Source organism: Myotis daubentonii, chromosome 11, assembly GCF_963259705.1.
Source record: "Myotis daubentonii chromosome 11, mMyoDau2.1, whole genome shotgun sequence".
NCBI classification, from domain to species: Eukaryota; Metazoa; Chordata; class Mammalia; order Chiroptera; family Vespertilionidae; genus Myotis; species Myotis daubentonii.
In genome coordinates this window covers 74,294,342-74,317,643 of record NC_081850.1, presented here as the reverse complement: position 1 = coordinate 74,317,643, position 23,302 = coordinate 74,294,342, and the positions used below count along the sequence as shown (strand labels likewise).

General features: G+C 36.7%; 1 protein-coding gene and 1 long non-coding RNA gene across 3 annotated transcripts in view; one reads left to right on the top strand and one right to left on the bottom strand.

Moving 5' to 3' along the window:
• The window catches only part of NR6A1 (nuclear receptor subfamily 6 group A member 1), a 176,310-nt gene that overhangs the window by 57,808 nt on the left and 95,200 nt on the right, over positions 1-23,302 (top strand). The gene's annotated exons all lie outside the window — the stretch shown is intronic.
• LOC132212376 (uncharacterized) overlaps positions 1-23,302 on the bottom strand; it is a 44,417-nt gene that overhangs the window by 11,660 nt on the left and 9,455 nt on the right. Inside the window, exon 2 of the long non-coding RNA XR_009447707.1 lies at positions 1,693-1,797. This is a non-coding gene — a long non-coding RNA (uncharacterized LOC132212376). The remainder of the gene's footprint in view (positions 1-1,692; positions 1,798-23,302) is intronic.

Below are 23,302 nucleotides of genomic sequence, written 5' to 3'. Positions count from 1 at the left end.
GATTGTGAGACTGTAGTATTTATACAAGCACACTCGGATGGATGTTTGAGAAAATGGCTTTGAATGATACTTTGTAATTCTGAAAATGTCAAATACTCCATTTTATAGTAGAATATGTTACTTATTAAAGGGTGAGGGTAAGAAAGAACATAACTCAGTACCCTACTATGTGCTGAGATTTGTTTATTTTTATCTCATTAAATTCTCAACAACTCACTTTTATCTCACAAGAAAACTGTCTTAGAGAAATGAAGTGGGTTGCCCAAAGTTACATAGCCAAAAGCCAAGGTTATAAGCCAGAGCTTAAATACTGGATTTTATGATTGCAAAGCTCACTGATCATACTGCCTACTCTCTTTTCCACCACAAACTTACTGTTGAATTTCTGCGGATAGAACCTTCTGTGAGAGTAAACATCCTCTTGTTTGCCTGTAATAATAGTTGGTGAGTCTGTAGGTGAAATGTTTCATAAAGGAAGATGAAAAAAATTAATCTTCATACTTTGTAATCTCCCTAGCTGAGATCTGGGATTACTAAGTTATCACAGAGGTTAATAGTAGTCTGCAAGCTATTTTCCATATTGAAAAAACAAAAAATGAAAGAAAACTCCCACTACCTAATAGAAAGCCTGCATTTCTCAGTGAGTTCGCAAGAGAGGGACTAAAATGTCAGGTGTCTTTGCTTTTGGAGAAAGGGTATCAGTGTTCTGTAGACATACTGATTATTTTTATTGGCTGGGTCCTTGATGAAATATCTGGAAAATGAACTAATTATATGGAACTCTTCAGAATGTAGGGTTTACCAGTGTAATAGGAGGGATCCTGGAGTACTCAGTAGCAAAAGGGCTTACAGAACCACTGGCTGAATTGAGGTTAATCTTTAATCAGGGATAGTTATTATATTTGCTTTAGGTTTAAATATTAACGGTTGACTGTTCTCAGATTTATTTTTAAACCAGCCAAATGGTACATATTTTTAAAAAATCAACCTCTGAGAATTTTGTTTGAATGTAAACTATTTACATTCTGCATCAGTTTAATTGTTTCACTCTCTGTCAAAACACCAGTTAGCCAGCTTTGTTGAGTTCTCAGTGATAGGGCAACAACAACAAAAAAAATCAAGCAACTATCACTATGTAGTATTTAAAAACTCTTTACTGGGTTTATTTTAAATGGTCTTCCCCTTGGCCTGAAGAGATGCTAATGCTTTATATCATTTGGATAAATATTCAGACTTAAAAAAAGATACTAAATTCTGCTACACTGAACCATTAGATATTTGCAAAATACCATTGCTTAAATTTATGGCATTCTAAGAAGAACGCTTTTCACAGACTTGAAAAACTAGAGAAGAGTGAAAGGTAGGTTTCTAGAATGACATAAGGGTGTTTCCTATAATTAATTTTCATGGCAATAAAGCTTTTCAGCATCCTCATTCCTTTAATTTGCTTTAAGTCCTTAACTTTATTCTTTATCATCAAGTGAGTTTAAGGTACATATTGCATCTTTTAAATGAGTTTGGCTATAGAGTTTATGTACTCAATGGAAAGGTAAATTCTAAGGGTTAAAAAAGTTCAGGATTAAATTACCCTTATAGAAGCTACAGATTTAATAAATTAGTCCAATTATTTAGTTTTTGATGGGTTTTGAGTTTGCCAGAACTCACCATTCTATCCTTTATCGTTTCACTTACCTCCTTTCTTTTCTTTTGCAGATGTGCTACAAAATATTGAAACCCACATTGCTCCAACTTGGAGATGTAGATGTTTTCATACTCCTCTTGAAGCCTCTTGATATACTTGAAACAAACAAACAAACAAAAAAACAAGAAACATAAACTCAAATAATGTATTTTAAGGGTTAGTAGTCTAGGAGTCACTGTCTTAGGTGGCTGACTGCCCTGACACTTCCCAGGCACTTTGCAGGGAGCATCTCTGTAAGTGTTTAGGGAAATAAATGCTGCTAGCCTTGATCACAAAGCTGTAAAGATGACAGCAACATGTCAGCATGAATTCATGTTCCTCTTAGAATACTGATAGTGTTCTTCTTCATTCCTTTACTAATTCAGCAGAATCCTAAGAATTTTTTCTCTTACATACAGCCCTTGCCGTCAAGGAGCGCAGGGTCTACCCAGGGAACTAGATATAGACCTATCTGATGACAAAGAGGATGATTGCTTTGCTGGCAGAATGATATAGCCCATATGTTAAAGATAACAGAGAAAAGAAGTGTTAATCCTGCCTAGAAGTATTAGGAAAGGTACATCTAAGTGGTCACATTTGATCTGGGCCTTGAAGGTTTAATTGAATTTTCACTAGACACAGAAGGAAAGATCTTCCAATAGAGGGAAAACTCTGCACAGGAAACTTTAGAGGCAAGAAATTTCAGGTAATGATGAGTAGTGAGATTAATCTCTCAGAGCTTCAGTGAAGATGCAGGACAAATAGCACTTTATTTTGTACACAGTTGTAAAAAGCTATTGAGGTTATGTACGTGCAGGTAGCATGCAAATATAATTGCTTGGTCTCACATTTCTCATTGCTATTGGTTCATATGTGCTACAATAGAATAAATAAAGTACCTTATGATAGATTTCTCCAAAGTGGATTCTTATTTGGCTGTCTCTTTTTTTCCTTTAAAGTGACCATAGTTTAAAATGTTCATATATTAAGGGTTTGGAGAAGCACTATTATAGTCTGATAAAGAGCACAGACTTCGAAGCTAGAATCTTGGCTTTGCAACTTAACTAGCTATTTGACCATGGGCAAATTACTTAATCTCCTTATTTTTGTGTTTCCTGATTTATAAAATAGAGATATTATCTACCTCATAGGTAGTATCTACCTACTCATAGGACTGTAGTGAGGATCAAATGCAGTAAAATATGTCAAGTGTGTAAAACAGCACCTGACACGTTAGAAGCTATATGTATTATGTTATTTCAAAATATTGAAATTAAAATCACTTGCAACTATTATTTATATGTTACTAAATAAAATTGCTTGTTTTGCCCAGAATTTGTTTTCTAGTCCATATATGTTAATATAAAAAACCTTCTTTTAAAGTTAAAACAATCTCTTACTAGCTAGTTATATGTATATTTTAAATAAATTTTTGAAACTAATGCTTTACCACTTTGTGACCTCAGATGAAGTTTTTATCTCCCATAAGCTTCAATTCCCTCAGTCTGTAAAAATGATAATCATATTAGTACCTACTGCATATTGATTGTGAGGATTGTTAGATAATATAATTAAAAACTCTGGAAAACTGTGGATTCTCTCCCTTAAATACATACCTAAACAAAATTTTGAAAGCAGTTTCAGTTATGAATTCCCAAGAAACCATCTATAGTCTCCTTGTGACTTCAGGTTAAGAAATCCTGACCAGAGGTGTAGACCAGGATTTTGTAATCTAGTCTTATCACTACTGATGGTTATCATTGAGCATCTAGATCTCCATCTTGATATCCATAATTTTGCTTATGCTAGTAGAATTTGTAAAATAAGTTGCCAGATGAGAAGTTACACAAATATTTGACTGAATTTAACTATCTTATTTTGCAACAGCTCTCCCCACCTCCTAATCCCCACCACACTTTTCCAGCAACCATTTGGTTTGGATCTGATCTGAGCACTATTGACTACTAATTCTGGCTTTAAGTTAGGCTGAAAGAATGTTTTATTTCAAGACAATGCTTACAAAGTAGCCTGCTTAATTCACAGTGTTTACTTGAATATTAGAAGATGAAAAAAAGAGTGTGCCACAGATTGTGGTTGTACATTCTTATATTTAGCCTGCTTGAGGTTTTACCAGAGAGTTGAGAGGTAGGAATAGAATTTTAAACTCAATAGCTTGGAATATTTTGCTATTTGACATGGCAACTTTATATCAAGTTACTTCACATATTTTATTTTATTTATTTTTAAAAATTAATAATTTCAGAGAAGAAGAGAGAGGGAGAAAGTTATAGAAACACCAATGATGAGAATCATCTATTGGCTGACTTCTGCACTCCCCCAACTGGGGATTGAGCCCTCAACTCGGGCATGTGCCCAGATCGGGATTTGAATCATGACCTCCTGGTTCATAGGTCGATACTCAACCACTGAGCACACCAGCCAGGCTACTTCAGATATTTTAGATGAGTCTGGATGACAAGAGGAGGCCAACTCACTGAGATAAATTGATCTAGTGCCAAAGGCAATAGATACTTCTCTTTAAATGGGACATATATTTCAACATCTGTCAAAATATTCTAAAGGCCATCTGAATTCTCCATCCCCTAGTAATAGTGACATCATGTGTTTGAGATATTATTTTAGATTATTTTGCAAACCCACAAGAATCAGGACTTTTTCTTTTTTTTATTTTATTTTTTTAAAATTTATTGCTTAAAGTATTACAAAGGGTATTACATATGTGTCCATTTTATCCCCCCCCCCCGCCCTAGACAGTCCCCTAGCCTCCCCTATCCCCCAGTGTCTTATGTCCATTGGTTATGCTTATATGCATGCATACAAGTCCTTTAGTTGATCTCTTACCCCTCTACCTCCTGCCCCCCAACCCTCCCTGGCCTTCCTGCTGCAGTTTGACAATCTGTTTGAGGCAGCTCTGCCTCTGCATCTATTATTGTTCAAAAGTTTATAATGGTCTCTATTATCCATGAATGAGTGAGATCATGTGGTATTTTTCCTTCATTGACTGGCTTATTTCACTTAGCATAATGCTCTCCAGCTCCATCCATGCCGTTGCAAATGGTAAGAGTTCCTTCCTTTTTAGAGCAGCATAGTATTCCATTGTGTAGATGTACCACAGTTTTCTAATCCATTCATCTACTGATGGGCACTTAGGCTGTTTCCAGATCTTAGCTATGGTGAATTGTGCTGCTATGAACATAGGGGTGCATATATCCTTTCTGATTGGTGTTTCTGGTTTCTTGGGATATATTCCTAGAAGTGGGATCACAGGGTCAAATGGGAGTTCCATTTTCAGTTTTTTAAGGAAACTCCATACTGTCTTCCATAGTGGCTGCACCAGTCTGCATTCCCACCAGCAGTGCACAAGTGTTCCTTTTTCTCCACATCCTCTCCAGCACTTGTCGTTTGTTGATTTAGGACTTTATTTTTCTATGGTAACTTAATTCACAGATTATCTGTAATCAATGACCAACTTTTTTAAGTAGCTATACTAATGATTATTGTTCAGCTGAGCTGAATAAGCAAGCACATCAATGAGTTAGGAATATGAAGTCACAAAAGAAGTAGGAACCAAAATTATATATTAGCTAATGTTCATGGCAATTAAGGAATGAGCAGGAGAGAATCTTGGGTTTTCTTGTGAAAAATATTGGCAGAGATTTTTAAAGTTCTTTAAACCCAAGAGTCATGTGTTTTGCCTTAACCAGTTAATGAAATAAACAGGAACAGTGATCAAAAGACTCAGTTTTCCCTTTTTATCACAGTTGACTTATTTAAACTAAAATAAGTTAAAAGAAGAAAGACACAGTCTTATATTATTGATATACCTGCAGGAGGTAGCTGATCAGTGATTCTCATCATTAATGTTTCTCTCCCTCTCCCTTCCTCTCTGAAATCAATAAAACACATATTTTTTAAAACTTGATTTCTATTCTTAGGAAGTTTATTATTGGCTTAGGTAGATTATAGCTTTGTGTTAAGGCATCTTAATTTATAGGTAATTAGATAAAGTCATCTCATAACTAACTTTTTAGTTATTCATAACATTTAGAGAAAATGCTCTTTTTTAAAACTTTTTATGTGCATTTTGCCTCAGTAAAGTAATTTTTTATAACACATTTTTATTGATTTCAGAGAGAAAGGGAGAGGGAGAGAAGTAGAAACATCAGTGATGAGAGAGAATCATTGATGGGCTGCCTCCTGCAGCCCCCTACTGGGGATCGAGCCCGCAACCTGGGCATGTACTCTTAACTGGAACTGAGCCCGGGACCCTTCAGTCCACAGGCCGACACTCTATCCAGTGAGCCAAACCAGGTAGGGTGGGAAAATGCTCTTTGAATTTTGTTTTTTTATGGCTAGTTCCAGCTTATAATTGAATCTTTGTAAAATATAATGTAAAAACTTTATTTTTGAATGTATTTTCTAGAAAAGCTATACTTAGATCTACCTCCTACTTTCATAAATGAAATACTGATTTATTAGGTTGGGTAAGCTATTAATACTTGACATATTGTATTAAGATTTATGTCTTCATTGATAACCTGAAATTGGACGGTTTTGATGTTTGAATGGGAATGCTAGTAATGGATAGGGGGGGAAATGCTGGGATGAAAATAGAAAATAAATTCCAGTTTACAGTTTTATAACTTTCAAGCTGTTGGGGGTCTTAGAGGTCATTTAATCTAATGTTTTTCAAGCCCGACTGCATCAGGATAAAAAGTGGTGTTAGGAAATGTATTAGGAATGTAATGTATTGAAATAATTCCTGTATTGAAATACAATAATTCCTGTATTTTTGCTAATACAGACAGTTTTCAGGTTACACAGACTCAACGTACATCATTTCGTGGTTACGTCGCCATCTCCCATTTATTAAAAAAAAAGTTCCGTCATTTCGACATATGTACATATGTGCTTTATGTTTTTTATTATTTACCACAAGTAAAGGTCAGGAATTGTTACCTTTCTTTTAATTTTTTTTTACTATTTCACTTCATTACTGCTGTGTATGTGCTCCATGTGAGTGATGTAGGTGCTACGCAAAATCGTGTTACGTTGCGCCATAGGAACGAACCTGAGGACCTACTATAATGCATCATCCTACACTTAGTAAATCAGATCTCGTAGGAGTGGGTTCTATAGTTTTCAAAAACCCCCAGGGAACTTGGATGTAGTCATTTCATGGGACACCTGGGAATCTCTGATTTAGGCCAAGATCATTCTTTCATAGATGAGGAAGCTGATTTAGAAGGGAATTGAAAACCCAAAACACACAGCAGGTCAGAATTGAAATCCTCGACCCCGTGTTTGTGTGTGTGTGTGTGAGTGTGTGTGAGTGTGTGTGTGTGTGTGTGTGTGTGTGTGTGTGAGCTTCCGTGCTGTGGTGTTTACTTAGACCATACTACCTCTTCATTATGAAAAAGCATGGTTTTTGCAGAGGTTTCCTAATGTCCTATTGGCCATCTGCAAAGTACATCTGCAAAATCAATCTGCCTGGCAGGTCAAACAACTTAGCCTTAGGGATGCCCCCAGAACTAGTGCAACCGGACCATTGACTTGAATTTGGTATGCTGACCTGAAGCATCTGACTAAGTAAGCAATGCTGAGTAGTTGCTTAAAAACTGTCCGTAGCATGAAATGAGAAATAGCTGTAAGTGATCAAAACTCTGAGCAGGCCCTTCAGGCTCTGACATTTACCAGCAGCTGCTACACTTTAACACTTTTCTCTAATCAAAGTTGACTATCACTGGATGGAAGAGGCTTGCAGAACCTCTGGCAGCTCTCTGGGGAGGAATTTATTTTAATTGTGCCAGTGAGAAGGTAGGAATTATTTCAATAAAGATCAAGAACTTCCAAATCCACTTAAGCTTGGGCTCCTGGCCAAGTGTCCATTCTCAGGAGAGAGTTGGTGTCAGCTGCTGCCTTGTGACTTGAGGTGTTTTTAAAAAACCACAAAGGCATTATGGAATCCTCTCCTGAGTTGGCAGGCAGGAGTGGCACCAGGAATCAAGGCCTGACACATGTCATCAGCCTGGAAAAAGTGGAGTTTGGACACTAATGATGGCTCTTGTCAAAGCTCAGTATGATAAAGTCAGGAGGACTCATCTTGGGGGTTAGTTTGCATAGGAGAGGAGTTACAGCATTCTCTAAGAACACCTGCCAAGAGTTTTCACTGCCCCAGCTGTGTGTCAGTGATGAATCCTTCACTCTTGCCTCCTGTCACTTCTTTTTAATGGGTGATGGTAGAGATGCTGGATGGGTACAGAAGAGAGGCAGCTTGGTTATGTCGGGCACATCTCCTTATTTGCTTGTTTTCTTGCCATTTTCTGTATAGAACTAAATTTGTGTGGCCATATGCCAGGCTAGTACTTTGTTCTGTCTTATATCTGAAGGTGTGTTGGGCTATACATAGTCACGGGTCCTTTATTTCCATAAATGCCACTGCTGGTGACCACACAAATGTTTTTGTTGGCACATATAAGAAAGCTTTTTTACTGATATATCTCTCTGTTAGATGTGTTATTTTCACATCTCAGTTCTGCCATTTAGTAACTGTGTGACTTTTGGCAAGTGGTTTATTCTTCATTTCTTGTCTGTAAAATGGAGTTTACCAATTAATTGCACGTATATCACAGGGTTGTTGTGAGAATTCAGTTTAACAGGAATATAAAAATACCTGGCACATAACATTCAAATTTCAGTTTACTGTTATTATTGTAATTATTTGGTTAAACTTCCTGCTTGCTGGAAAGCATGGGATGAGAGTTTCTAAGCCATTGTCCTAGTGAATTCAGAAATTGTGGTTTAGATCCAACAGAAAATGAAGTCAGAAGACCCAGATTCAAGTCTTGAATATGTTATATGTTACTTTAATTTCTATAAAAAATGTTATACGAACCAAAGACAGACAAAAGTAGCATCTCTAAGATTTCTTGCCACACAAAGAATCTTTACATTCATAAACAGCATACCTACCAGCAGTGTTCAGATGCAGAGGTTAATAGTGCCTGGCATAGGACTCAGCATTTCTTGAGTATCCTTTCAGTGTAAGGCATTGTGATATATAGCTATACATATGTAAAATTTATGCCTACATATACACATATCTATAATAATAAAAGCATAATATGCTAATTAGGATGGCTGAACAACCTTCCAGACAACATTCCGGACGACCTTACGGACAAAGCTGGGGCTGTGAGGGACGAGCCTCTTGCATGAATTTTGTGCATCAGGCCTCTAGTGTACATATAAATAATATATATATTCAATATACAGGTGTGGGCAAAAGTAGATTTACAGTTCATATAGGAAAAAAATGCAGATTATAGGTTATGATTATTGCAATAGCTTTATTAACTAAAAGAATGCCACAATAGTGCAGTATACTTAGGTATACGCTTGTAAGTCCTCAAATTGCCGGCCTTCATTATTTACACATTCTTGTAGTCTGCTTGCTATACTCAAGCACACTCTATGACAGTTCTTAACCTACTTTTGCCCACCCCTATATGTATGTCACATATATGTAAGAATATATTTATTTAGGTATATATATTTTGAGTATATATAAAAATATAAAATATCTAAATATATTTACCAGTATATATAGGTAGTACATGTAAATCTACTTTATATAAATATATTGATCATTCATATTTAATCTTCATGAGAGTCCTGCAAGGTATTTGATGTTATGCTCACTTTATACATGGAGAATGAGACTAATATGGGATATGATTTGCTCAAAGTCACAGAGCCTTGGCTTGTCTGTTGCCAAACTTCTCATAAGTGCCTATTGATCAGAGAGGGTGAAAGCAATATGGGCTGGATTGGGTAGAATCAGTTATTTTCCCAATGCAAAATACTCCCTCTTTCCAGATTTCTCCTAATAACGCTTTTTTTTAAAAGCCTCACCCGAGGATATTTTTCCATTGATTTTTAGAGAGAGTGGAAGAGAAGGAGGGTGAGAGTGAGGTGGGGTAAGAAAGAGGAAGATAGAAACATTGATTTGAGAGAAGCATCGATTGGTTGCCTCCCACATGCTGCCCCAACACAGATCAGAGATAGAGCCCACAACCAAGGCATGCACCCTTGACCAGGAATCGAACCCAAGACCTTTCGGTCTGAGCTTCTAACCACTGAGCAACTGGCCAGGGCTTCCAATATCTCTTTTTTTCCTCCTTGGTTCTATAAAATTTCTCACGGTGTGCCTTGTATTAGAATTGTGTGCATGGCTTATCTTTTCTACTATGATGTAACTCAGTGAAAACAGACATTTGTTCAGATATATATCAGGCATTTGATAAATGTTTATATTAAACTGTAAGTGTCCCTTGCTTAATTCATTGTTTATCTAAATAGCATATACATGAAATAATTCAAATATATTAAGTTAATTTTTAAGTAAACTCAGTATTTTATCGAGATGTGAGTAATAACCCCACACTCTGTCTATTCTAGAAGTTTCATAGAGCATCTGTTTTTTTGGGGGGGTTGTATATGTCGTCAAATGTCTTATTTTCAACTTCTAAGTTTAAAAAGCAATAGAAAATATGAACATTTTTGTTTATATTGCTAATGTTGATTAAGTAGTGCCCCCTTTGGCTCCTTAGAGATTGTTCTATGATAAGATAATTGGGGAGGGGTTGCTGACTTGAGTTGATACTACCTTTGTTTTTTTAGATCAAGGCAGATAGAAGAAAATTGTAAAAGTCTAGCTTGCTAGTCTTTTAAACATAAGAGAGAATCAATTTTCAGCTTAATAAATCAATTTGGAGATCAAAGCATCTTCCATAAGATGTTGGTTACAGTAAAGCCAGTAAGTGGCAGGTGATTATTTATGTCTCCAAAATAAACAGTGATCAGAAGCAGCCAGTTATGATAATTGCTCCATTTTTTGTATAGTCTCTATAAAAAGATCATTTCAAGAATAACATCGATAGAAGTGACTAATTATAAATGCTTAGCTAGCATCTTGAATGGAAACTTGAGGTCTGGGTAGAGGTGGGAGAGTAGCTGTCAGTCCTTGGTAAGCCACATGCAAATTACGAACCTCTCTTTTGGGGCTTTCTTAACTACCTTTTTAAAATTTTATTTCCTCAATGGAGTCTTAACTAGGTTATGTAAAAGCAAAGGAATTTATCTCAAAGTTTATTTCTTAACTCTTTCAGAGACACTTGACTATACAAATGAATTCATAAAAGTTCTGGCTGTTGGATGGGAATCTTTATTGGTGCTGCTCTAGGATGTGAAGGTGAGGAGAGGACATTTCTGTCAAATCATAGCTTAGTCCATGCTAATCTAAGAGGGTGAGGCGTGCTGAGGAGGTGAGAGAAGCAACACCCTTTCTCTGTGTTATCTCAGTTTAATGCTTCCAACAGCCCTTGTGATAAGGTAGTGGTTATTGCATTTGTCACTGCACTGAGATATTCTGTCCCACTCCCCAGTTCTCCAGCTGACCATAGAAGTGCTTGGTTTACATATGTCAAAGCAATTTACAGTCATATGTTGTCCAGTCACATGAACATGTTAATTTAACAGTGGTGATAATTGGTAAATGTGTAAAATCAACTAGGTTGTATCATTTGATTGAAATACTAAGTTTTGCAGTTACTGAATGGTGATATGTACATCGTTCAGACTGAGGACTTGACTCCATGAAAAAGTTGTTGGTTAAGGTGATCTTTTAATTTGTGTATGTGTAACTGGGACTAAGATTGTGTAGGGATCTGGCTCATTGAGGAAGAATGTCAGCTTCTAGGCATAGGAGCATGGCCTTAACAGGGCTGTGAACTTTAAAGAAAGTGTAATTGGGGTGGGATTTATTCAGACACTGACAGGCAATAAAAATTAACATGTTAAGTGTTTAAATTCCCAGTTAAATATCCTCTTTAAATTAGTTTAGAAAATTTTAGAATTATATACAGATTAAAAATAACTCTAATGCATTTTCTTTAGGATTTATTTAAATAAAAATGAATTTCACTTTTCCTTTTGGTCTCTTCTATGCTAATATTCTCAGTCTTCTGCTCCTTTAAAAATGTTGGGGGGGGGGCATTTGTGCATTCTAAATATGTACACATTTTAAACTACAGTTTTTAGGTCTTTTGTCTGTTTTTACTACTATTACTGATATTAAGAGTCTAATATAAACTCCTGTTTAACGGGATCAATGTGGCTAAAATATGAATGATTAAAATGGACATTGGCAAAAGTGGAGTCTAGATCTGATTATTAGTGGTAAAAGGAAAGCCTAACAGGTGAAATATAATGATCTTTGAGTTCAGAATAATAGATACTTTTGGTGGAGAAAGGTTATCAGGGAATCTTATGAATTGCCATAAATGTTCCACAATTTGTCCTGTGTATACAACTGTAAAAATTCATCAAACTTAAAATTTGTTAACCTTACCACACGTAAATTATACCTTAAAAAGTTAACATACTAACAATCATATCTGAAGCAAATTGTCAAAATCTTGGTTATTGTTGAATATGAGTGATGGTTCATTTTACAATTGTCACTGTTTTTATGAAAATTTGAAATATTTTGTGATAAAAATGAGGTTAAAAAAATCCTGTCAGTCTAAACATGTCAATTTATATCTACATTATGAGAACTAAAGTTTTTTTCTCCTTCCTTAACTGTCATTTTTCATGTTTGGAATTTTGTGTTTATCTTTGATGTTGCTGGAGAGATGCAGAGAATCAAGTCTGTTTTTGTGATATAACTTGTTCAAAGAGCTCAAACCCAATCTTGATCTTGAAATCAGGTGATATATAAATTCTTCCCTTTCTTGAATCTGAATGGAGAAAAATCAGACCACTTAGCTTCATTACGTATGTGGTAGTCTAATTAAACACCGGTTTAAAAACATACCTACTACTGAGGATTTGCCATATACTTGCTGTTGTGAGAACTGTCTTGTAGAGTGATGTTACTATTCCCTTTCGCATTTGAGGACATTGAGGTCAAGAAACTTGAGTTCAGGTTCTCATGGCTGAAGTAGGGAGCGTGCCCCATTCTTGGCCTCTAAAGGATACATCCTAAGCTGCCAATGTCAGAGTATAAATATGAAGGTAATTATCATCCTCTGTAACTGACTTTATTGCCACAGATGTGAATAATCACTATTTTAGAGACATTTGTGAACTATTTTAGAAGTCTTTTTAGAGCTTATGTTGAGTGGCCTTTAAAATTTCAAGATTATTTCTGATACTTTTTAAACTTGGCAATATGGCTTTGTTTTTTAAAGCAAAATATGGAGTAAAGAGAAATATTTATTTCCCTGTTGTATGAAAAAAGACTATTTGTAGGTCACCTTTTTAAAAAAGCCAAGAAATTCTCTCTCCAAACCACATTAGAACTCATGCCAGCTTGGTACTGGGCCCTCACCAGAGTAATGATGTAAGAATTTGCAAAAGTACATAGTGCAGCTGCCAAAGCTCACACTGTTTAATTTCAACACCGTCTGTCTGCCAGAGTCCACAGCTCAACATTTTTTTTCTGCATGTACCAAATTATAATCTGTTTGGAGGGGGAAATAAAGAGTTGTATAATAAACGTACTGCTTTCTTAGGTAATGGTGCTGTTTTGCCTCTCACATTTCCCTCCATCTAACTTTCAAGTATTTATTAACCTGGGTGAATTTTTCCAAAATGTGACACAGAAGGGCAATTTACACCTTTCCTGGTTTATGTTTTGCAAGGAAACCCTTCCCTTTGCATGGTTCTCTGTTCAGGAAGTTCCATGTGCTACATTCCATCTATTTGCCAAGTCTTGGACTCTTATCCTAAGTACAGTATTTGAGTATGCAATTACACATACACATATTGGCAACAGTATACTCTTTCCTGGCCTCTCTTAGAGCAAGTTTGAAGCCAGAGGAGCAAATCCAGATGTTCTTGAGTTTGGCATCCTCAATTCAGAATTCTAGATGGCAAAACTTCATTTGGCAGTGTACCAGGCTTACTCAGCTCCTACTCTTGCCAGCCATCACATTTTATGACCAAAGATTCTGGAGTTTGCCCCCTGTGCTGAGCAGAAAGAACACCACCAAAAGCTGCATGGGAAGTGGCTCTCCATCATGGGAGGGAAATATTTGATTTGCTTCAGGAGGCATGTAGAGGAGGGTAGTTTTGCTGTTGGGAATAAGTCTGAAATGAGAGCAGGTGCAACTGCAGCTGCAGCTCCTTAACCAAATCTGGCCTTGTTTAATGTTTAAAGAGTCTAAAACATTTGGCATCAACATAAGCGAACCATTATGGGCTCTCTGGCCGCTAACATAATATCTCCCACAAGGGGGAGGTACTCACTGACTATATTCAGTCACCATTTATTAAACACCTTCTGTGTGCACTAGGCAGTATACTAGATGCTGGTGATGAATAAGATCTTTTTGTCAAGAAGCCCATAGTCTGGTAGGAGGCACAGACTCTTATATAGATAAATTATAACTCACCAGTTTTATTTGTTGCTGATGTCTTTTAGTGTTTTGTTCAATTTGTAGGTCAGCTACAAAAGCCAATTCACAGAACTGACTTGATGACCTTCTAAGAACAAGTATGAAATTTCCCTTAAGTATTAAAGTATGCTTACCTACTTTTATTTTTGCCTCTTTAGATACCTCTTCTGACTTGTTCAGGGTTAAAGATTTGTGGAGTGTGGAAAGATAATACTAGTATAGTAGACCTCCCTTATCTGTGGGGATACGTTTCCAAAATCCCCAGTGGATCCCTGGAACCTCTAATAGTACTGAACCTTTTATACTATATTCTGTGGGGGTTTTTTCTTTTTCTTTTTTTTTTTTTTTTGCAGAGACTATATTTATTGTTTACAAAGATAATGTATATACCTTAGCAGAAGACTTGACTTTGGCTCAGACATGAAAGTTCAGGAAGCCCTAGGAGGCAAATTATAAAATGAATGTATCCTGTGCCTTTTTGATTGATTGATTGATTTCTTTTTTTTTTAAATATATTTTATTGATTTTTTACAGAGAGGAAGGGAGAGAGATAGAGAGAGTTAGAAACATCGATGAGAGAGAGAGAAACATGGATCAGCTGCCTTCTGCACATCTCCTATTGGGGATGTGCCCGCAACCCAGGTACATGCCCTTGACCGGAATCGAACCTGGGACCTTTCAGTCCGCAGGCCGACGCTCTATCCACTGAGCCAAACCGGTTTCGGCTGATTTCTTTTTTAAATTAAAAAAATATTTACATTTTGCATATTATATATCAGAGAGAATAATGTATTAGTGACACAGAATGACAAAGCTCTAGCCCCCTCACTTCCATAAGTTCACATTTTTGTTTGGGAGGGCAGTGTTTTTAAAAACTGCTCTCAATTTATTTTTCTATTTTTTTTTTTTTATTGCTTAAAGTATTACAAAGAGTATTACATATGTCTCCTTTTTTCCCCCCCGCCCTTGACAATCCCCTGACCTCCCCTACCCCCCAGGTTGATTCTTGTATGTGCTTTGACAGAGGATCAAACCTGTGCAACGACCTTATGGTCAACAATGGACTGAATAAACGTGTGGTCCCATCTATATATATTAAAGCCTAATATGCAAGTGTCCCCTCCGGAGTTCTACTGGTGGACCAACTGGGAGTACCATCACTTGCTCTGACACGCGCTGACCACCAGGGGGTGGCATGGAACGAAGGAAGGCCCCAGCGGGCAGCAGGTAGCCACTAGGGACTCTACCGTGGGCCTCTAGTAAGATTATAATGGAGCTGAAAAATTCCTATCGCATGTGATATAGTAGCTGTCGTAATGAGGTAGGGCAGTGCATTACTCATGTGTTTATGATGATGCTAATGTAAACAAACCTGCTCTGCCAGTCGTGTAAAAGTGTAGCACATACAATTATGTAGAGTATATAAGACTTGATAATAAACAACTGTGTTACTGGTTTATATATTTACTATATACTTCTAATCATTACTTGAGAGTGTACTCTATTAAAAAGAAAGTTTGCTGTAAAATGGTAAAGCTGTGCTATGCCCACAGAAGACTCATACATTCCTTGTTTACCGCATCTCTTGATTGCATCATTTTCTCTTGTGCTCATGACTATTGAAATTTCTTTTGAGAGCCAAATTTTTTAAACTTAAACTATATAGGTAGGTACATTGTTACTGACTTAATTAGGGTACTCCTAAGGCTTAGGAAGAGCCACACTCAAGGGGCCAAAGAGCCGCATGTGGCTCGCAAGCCGCAGTTTGCCAACACGTTTTGTCTGAGGCTGCTTTGCATCAAAGAAATGAGGAATTAAGTCTGGATGTGAATCAATCCTTTGTCCAGCATAGCCACGTGTATATGTGTCCCCGCCCACTATTCACTTAGTAGTTGTCTCGGTTATCAGATTGACTGCTGCAGTATCGCGCAGTGCTTGTGTTCCAGTAACCCTTATTTTACTTAATAGCTTCAAAGCACAAGAGTAGTGATGTTGGCAATTCATGTATGCCAAAGAAAAGCCATAAAGTGCTTCCACTAAGTGAAAAGTTATGTATGTACCGTTGTGCACTACTTAACGATGGAAATATGTTCTGAGAAATGAGTCATTAGACAATTTTGTCATGCAAGTATCATAGAGTGCCCTTACACAAACCTAGATGGTATAGTCTACTACACACCTAGGCTATATGATATAGCCTATTTCTCCTAGACTACAAGTTTGTGAAGCACGTTAGTGTACAAAATAACACAAGATAATAACTGGCAGGGTCAGAATCTGAGCTCAGAATTTTCAGACCCCATTGTGTTTTTAATCAGTGCAATATATACCATTTCATACTCAGTTTGACAATGAATGAAAACAGAGTTTCCTAAAAGTAGGGGGTAACAATATCTACCATTTGAGTTCCTCTGTGTAGCCAGATATTATATGTGTGGTTTTAATCTTATGGGTATGTGAATTGGTCACATTTTACAGTAGAAAATATCAACTAACATTTATGGAGCACTACTATGGGTCAGGTATGATATGATACTAAGTGCTTTGCTTTTATTATGGCATTTAATGCTCACAAGACTTCTGTGAATAATTGCTATTCTCATTCTGGATTTGAGAAAACTGTAGTTAGAGAAGATTACGTGCCTAGAGTCAAATAGCCAAGAAGTGACAGAGTTAAGATTTGACTACAGGTTTTCGTGACACCAGACCTCAAGCTCTTAACTACCATATAATATTTGGTGGGAAGCTGTAATAAGCTAGATAATTCCAATGAAGAGGTAAATCTCAGAGGACAGAGCTTATCTCCAAATTTTGTTCTTCCTCATTCTTAATCCTCACATAGTTGTTGATAACAATGACCTGGCTTTTCTCACTTCTTCATGTTCTGACAATAGATAAACTGGATAGGTGTCGGAAATTGCTTTCTTGTCTGAAAATGAGTTCTTGTCTAACTAATGTTTTCATGAAATCATGGCATATAGTAAACTTGTCTTTTATTAAGACTTTGACTTTTTTCTTGATTCCATTTTCTGGGATTTAACCACTTTTTATAGATTTCTTTTTGTTATCTTCAGGGGATTTCTGGAAGTTTATATAGTGGGGAGATCTTACTCATCTGTGAGGTTCTATTTTGAGTTATTTTTCAGTAATATTTTAAGCATGCTTTAAATACACACACATACACACACATAAATGACTTTGATGGAGAAAATGTTGAGTAGCATGACAAGTAATCAGGTTAAGATATTTGGGGCCATGTGAAACTTCGGTGCCCTGCACGTCAGATCCCATTTAGCTGTATTAATTTTACAATTCAGTTAAATAGCAAAAGACAATCCTCAGAGGTTGAATAGAGTAGAATATTGAAACAAAACAAAATAAAAAAAGCCTCGCCTCCCTTTTACATCTTTTAAAAAAAGAATTGTGGTTAAAAAACATGTAACATAACATTTACCATCTTAACCCTTTAAAAATAAATATACAGTTTAGTAGTATTAAGTATATTTATATTGTTGATGAACAGATCTCTAAAACATTTTCATCTTGGAAAACCGAAAATCTGACTCTATTAACGACTCCCCATTTTCTGTTTTCTCAGCCCTTGATAAGCACCATTCTACTTTCTCTTTCTATGAAATTGACTACTTTAGATAGATAGTATTAGTAGAATCATACAATATTTGTCTTTTGTGACTTGCCTTTTTCACTTAGCATAATGTTCCATGTTGTAGCATGTGACGCAGCCTTTGCATCTTTGCCACCACTGTCGTCAAGACCATCATCTTTTCATCTGAATGATGACAACAGCCCAAATGGCCTCCTTGCTTCTAGTCTTGCCCACTTCTAACCTATTCATCTCCATTCAGTGGTTAAATGCAGATTTGACTTTGCTTAAAAACATGACCTTCTTGACTATATTTAGATAAAAATCTAATCAGCGGTTCTCAACCTGTGGGTCGCGAACAATGAAAATACATCCTGCATATCAAATATTTACATTACGATTCGTAATGGTAGCAAAATTACAGTTATGAAGTAGCAACGAAAATAATTTTGTGGTTGGGGGTCACCATAACATGAGGAACTGTATTAAAGGGTCGCGGCATTAGGAAGGTTGAGAAACACTGAAATGCTTTAACCTGACTTCTTAACGTCACATCCTTTCCTCATTGCTCCCAAATAGACACACCTTTTGCTTCATCTGCTCTGAATTTTTTTCCTTGATCACGCTGCCTTTCATGTTCCCAGTCAGTATTTGTTGACAGTGAATCATGAATGAATCATGACTTTTACTAAAGCTAACTATCTTTGTCAGCTGCCTCTGCATGGAGGTAATTTGGAGATTATTGACAGAATTTAATAATTTAGTATAAAATACATCCCCTAGCTTTTTAGACCTTTCTCAACAATTAAAAATAGTCTGATCTGAAAACAAACAAAAGAATCTTAAGAAATATGTTAACCAAATTCATGTGAAGGGATGGCTAGAGGGGCGGGAAAAGGAAGTTTCCTTATTTTAAAGTCTTAATTTTACTTGGCCCTTGAACAAAGAATGCATAAAAGGTCTCTCACTTTCTCTCTCTCGTTCACTCTGATTTAATTTAATAAGTATTGAGGGCCTGCTGTATATTCAATCCTATGAGGCAACAAAGTAAAAGACTGCCAGAGAGGTTTACACATCTTGAGCAGCTACGTGCACCTCAGTAATTATACAGTTCAGGTAACTTCTTTCGTTTCTCAAGTAGTGTTTTCTGACTGTTAGATGTAAAGTGAATAGTGTTTAGAGTTCATATGCCCATCACAAAACCAAGTTGTTGTTCTTGAAGGTAATGTCCTCAAGGTTCATCCATGTTGAACTAGCACATTAAACTCTCAAATGAGACTGAAATCATCCTCTTTACACAAATTTAGCAAATTGCTACATAGTGTTGGAATGAATTTCACAGCTTGAGCCTGACAGAAGAAGCCCCTACATCCCTTATCAACCTTCTTTGTTTTCCCTGTGCTCCAGCCATATTGCACACGAGGTTTATTGAATATATGATTTGGTTTCTTATGTTACTGCTTTTGCTCATACTATTCTTTATGCCTGAAAAGCTCCTTATCTTTTTCTTTACTGGCCTACAAATTTTATTTATCTTTCAAGACTCATCTCAGATTCTTCCTCCAATTTTTCTTCTCCTTACCAGGTTAAGTGCTTTTACTTTGGGCTTTCATAATCCTAGGCTTTCCTTTATCAAAGCACTTAGTTATCTGTCTCTACTACCAGACTGTGAGCTCCTTTTGTGCAGGTTTAAGGGCATTTTTGTGTTTAGCTTGCTGCAGAGTAGATGCTCAGTGACTCTTTGAACAAATAAATTACACTGTTAATGAACGTTTGATAAAAAAGTGTCTGACAGTAAGTAACAAAAAACAAATCCCAAACCCACTAAAATGCCAGTTGATTTCCAGCCACAAGTTTTGGGCAGTGCAATCCTTGTTCCTATATAGGCCATATTCACTACCAATCTAGGAACTCTGTCTGATTCCTGTAAAGAAAAAGAAACTCCCTAAAAGGAAGAGAACTAACGATCGATCATTAAATACTACTCTGTATTGGGCATTAGGCAGTTTGGTATTTAAAACTCGTGTTTAGCTAAGTATTTTTTCCATTTTACAGTTGAGGCACCTGAAGCTCAGGGAATTTTAGTTAGAAATTTAGTAATGGAGTTTTGATTAAACCCATCTTGTCTTACTGTCTATATGTTTTTCTCCACATTTTGCTTTTTGTCCCAAATTAAGGATCTTATCTGGTCATCTGTTCACAAAGGATAACCATGAATTTCTAGGGACTATATTAAAGCAGTCCAAATGCCTTAAAATAATAATGTTAGTGATAATTTTGCTTTACCATTTACAAAGGGCTTTCACATTCATATGTGATAATCCAGAGAGGCCAGTCTTTTAAGATATTATATATTCTTTTAAAATACTTTAAAATATTAGCACAGAGGATCAGTACAATGGAAACTATAGTGGATTTTAGCAAACAATATATTTCTTCAACTTAGACTATCTATATATATATAAAAGGCTAATATGCTAAGTCTCCATCGACCATTCGCTATGACATGCACTGACCACGAGGGCGCAGACGCTCAATGCAGGAGTTGCTGTGATGCGCACTGGCCATTTATGGAGAAACAGCACCGTGGATGTGGCGCCCACAGAGCAACACTCAGCTTCCCCCAAGTGGGACACAGGCCACACCACCACCCTGGAGTGACACCCCACCAAATCACAACCAATGCTGCCGAGACCCCATGGCGCAAAATGTGGCCCACAGCCCAGCCCAGAAACGGTCGCTGTGGGTGCCAGGTAATGACATAGCAATGCCCGGCTTCCTCTCCCTAGCAACTAACCTTCTTGGAGTTTCTTCAGCTCAGGAACACAACTTGCTTTATACCCAGGTTGAAACATTTCACACTGTAACTAAATGTCTGTGAAGTGTTTTCCTGTGCCTCATCTCATTTGATCCTCACAGAAGTCCTGGAGAAGGTAGATAGGATACTTGGTAGAATCGTATTTTCTTTTCATTAGCTGGAAAACGGAGATTTAGAAAGCTTAGAAACTTGACCCGACTGAAAAAGTAAGAAATGGTGGACCTTAAAAAGGACTTCAGGTTTTCTTACTGCGCAGAATATAGTCAAACACTGCTGTAGTTAAATATTTTACCCTTTGTTCTCCCTGCGTGATCTACAATAATAATCTGCTTCATGTTGATATTTACTGCTGTGTTGCTGACAATTACCTGAAAGAGAAGTTGGGTGCTTCATTAGGCTGGAAAAAGTTTAGCTAAATCAGAAAGCAGGTCTAATTAAGCAAGTTTATATATATAAAAGGCTAAGTTGGCTTGCACATGCGTGATACATATAAAGCTCTCACTGGTGCCAATCGCACAATTCGATCTGTCATTGTCGGTCATAAATTTGGTTGACACGTCTATAATAGAGAGGGTGAATAGTGATATTAAAATATTCTAATTAATTTCCTTTCAATGTGCATAAATTCGTGCACCGGGCCTCTAGTATTGTTTATACTTAAGTAAATTTTAAAAATAGATTATATATTTCTTTCTACTTTTTCTGGAGACTTGAAGCCTAATAAATTAATGATATTGAGCTATTTTTTAAAGTTCCATGCATAATTTAGACTGTATACTTGCTGACACCCAGAAATCTATTTTCATCGTATGTATTATATTCTTGTGATCTTGGTAATCAGGCCATTTTAAAATTAGGAGCAGAAAAAAAAAATTATCTAGTGTCTAGCAGTTAAAATGTTTAAAAGGAAGAAAAAGCCCCACCATACCACAGAAATTCAAACTGGTATAGTGAAATGAGCCAGTCCCCAAGAAGAAGTCATCTGCATGTAAATCTGGACTCTGCTGTTTCCTAGCAGTTTTGACAATGGACAGGTCATTTCTTTCCAAACTTCAATGTCTCCATCAATAAAACAAAGGCTAATAATAGTGCTGGATTCTGAAACACATTAGGTATATGCAGGTATCAAAGTCTTTCAGCAGATGCAAAGCTTTCCTAGGAATCTGACCTTTCACACTGAGCTGATCAGCTTTCATTTCTGGAGCATGCAGTTACTGTGACAAATTCTCTTCTGTGTGGTACACATATTCTCAAACATCTGCAGGAAACCTGGGGAGTTATTTTCTGTTAAGGAGAAATCCACCTTTTAAGATTCAAATTAATAGGATTTACAGGAAAATTACAAGAAATGAAAATGATAGTAGTTTTATTAGTTATTCTGAGGGCAGTAAGAGGCTTTTTTCTTCCTGTCAATATTTGAATTCCTCTTGACTATAGGTACTTGGGTAAACATTACCGTGTACTATTAAGGGGCCATATCTGTTCAATTGGATTGTATTGACTTTGAGTTTTTTCATTCTCTTAGGAAATCTTGATTTTTGAGTTGATCACTCAGTACAGTGCCCTGAAAGGATTTTCTTTTTTAGCCATAGTCTGAAATATGTGCTATTTCAGCAATTAGGCAGGCAAATGTTACTTGATGTAAGAGGGCCAGATTGTGAAGAATATGAAAGGCAAGCTTTTTGAGTAAAGAACTCTTAAAGAATATATATTTCTTATACATGAAAGTATCTGAAATGAAGTTGTCATACAGGAAAGATTTGTTGGATAAATGATGGTTGTTGGGTATTTTCTTGCCTTCATACTATTTCTAGAATTTGCTATTACATATGGGATACCAAAAATATATATTCATATTTAATACTCTTTGTTCATTACTAAAATTGGAAAATAATTCAGATGTGAAAATACTGAGTTTTATCAATACAGTTTTTATGTAATTTTTCTCCCAAAGATGGGAGTGATTCTTGACTCATGTCATTGTTTCCAAGTGATGAAACTCATCCATGAGAGAGAGTGCTTTGTTTTGATTTGCTTTGCTTTTACTTTCGAGACTTTGGGAGCCTAATGTTAAACACTGTGTCCTGTTGGAAGGTTTTCAAGATTTCTATCAACTTCCTAGCATTTTTAGGGATGTCTAACTTGTTTTTCTAAGGAGATTCTTTTACTTTCTTATTCTTATTTCACTTTGAGTTTTCTTTTAAAAGTCTCTTTTTTTCTCATTATTTAACAAACAGAAACGATTATATTTGGATGCTAGCTAATTATGTCGAGCACATTCTCAGTGTTTGTGAGCTTTGGGTGAGGTAAGTGCTATCATTTCCTGTTAATGGAAGTGTAAATTGGTCAGACCAAAAAAAAATCAAAAATGTAGATAGTGATATAAATATGTTCACTACAGTATTATGTAATCCTAAATAATAAAAGTGTAATATGCAAATCAACTGATCGGTGAATGACAGGTCAGTGGGGGGCAGGGCCGATAAGGGTGGTGGACAATGAGCTGGCGGCAGCAGGCCAGCCAAGGCTTGTGCCAGTGGGCAGAGGGAGGGGACGGCAATGGAGGGGAGGCAGCAAGGACCAGCAGTGGCGGGGGGGCGGGGGGGAGGGGTGGCGCGCCAGCCAGTGCGATCCCCTGATCAGCTGCCCGGTCACCTCCCACAGAGGGAGGCCAATGGCAGTGGCGGGGTGATGGGGGCAGCGCTGTCCCCTGA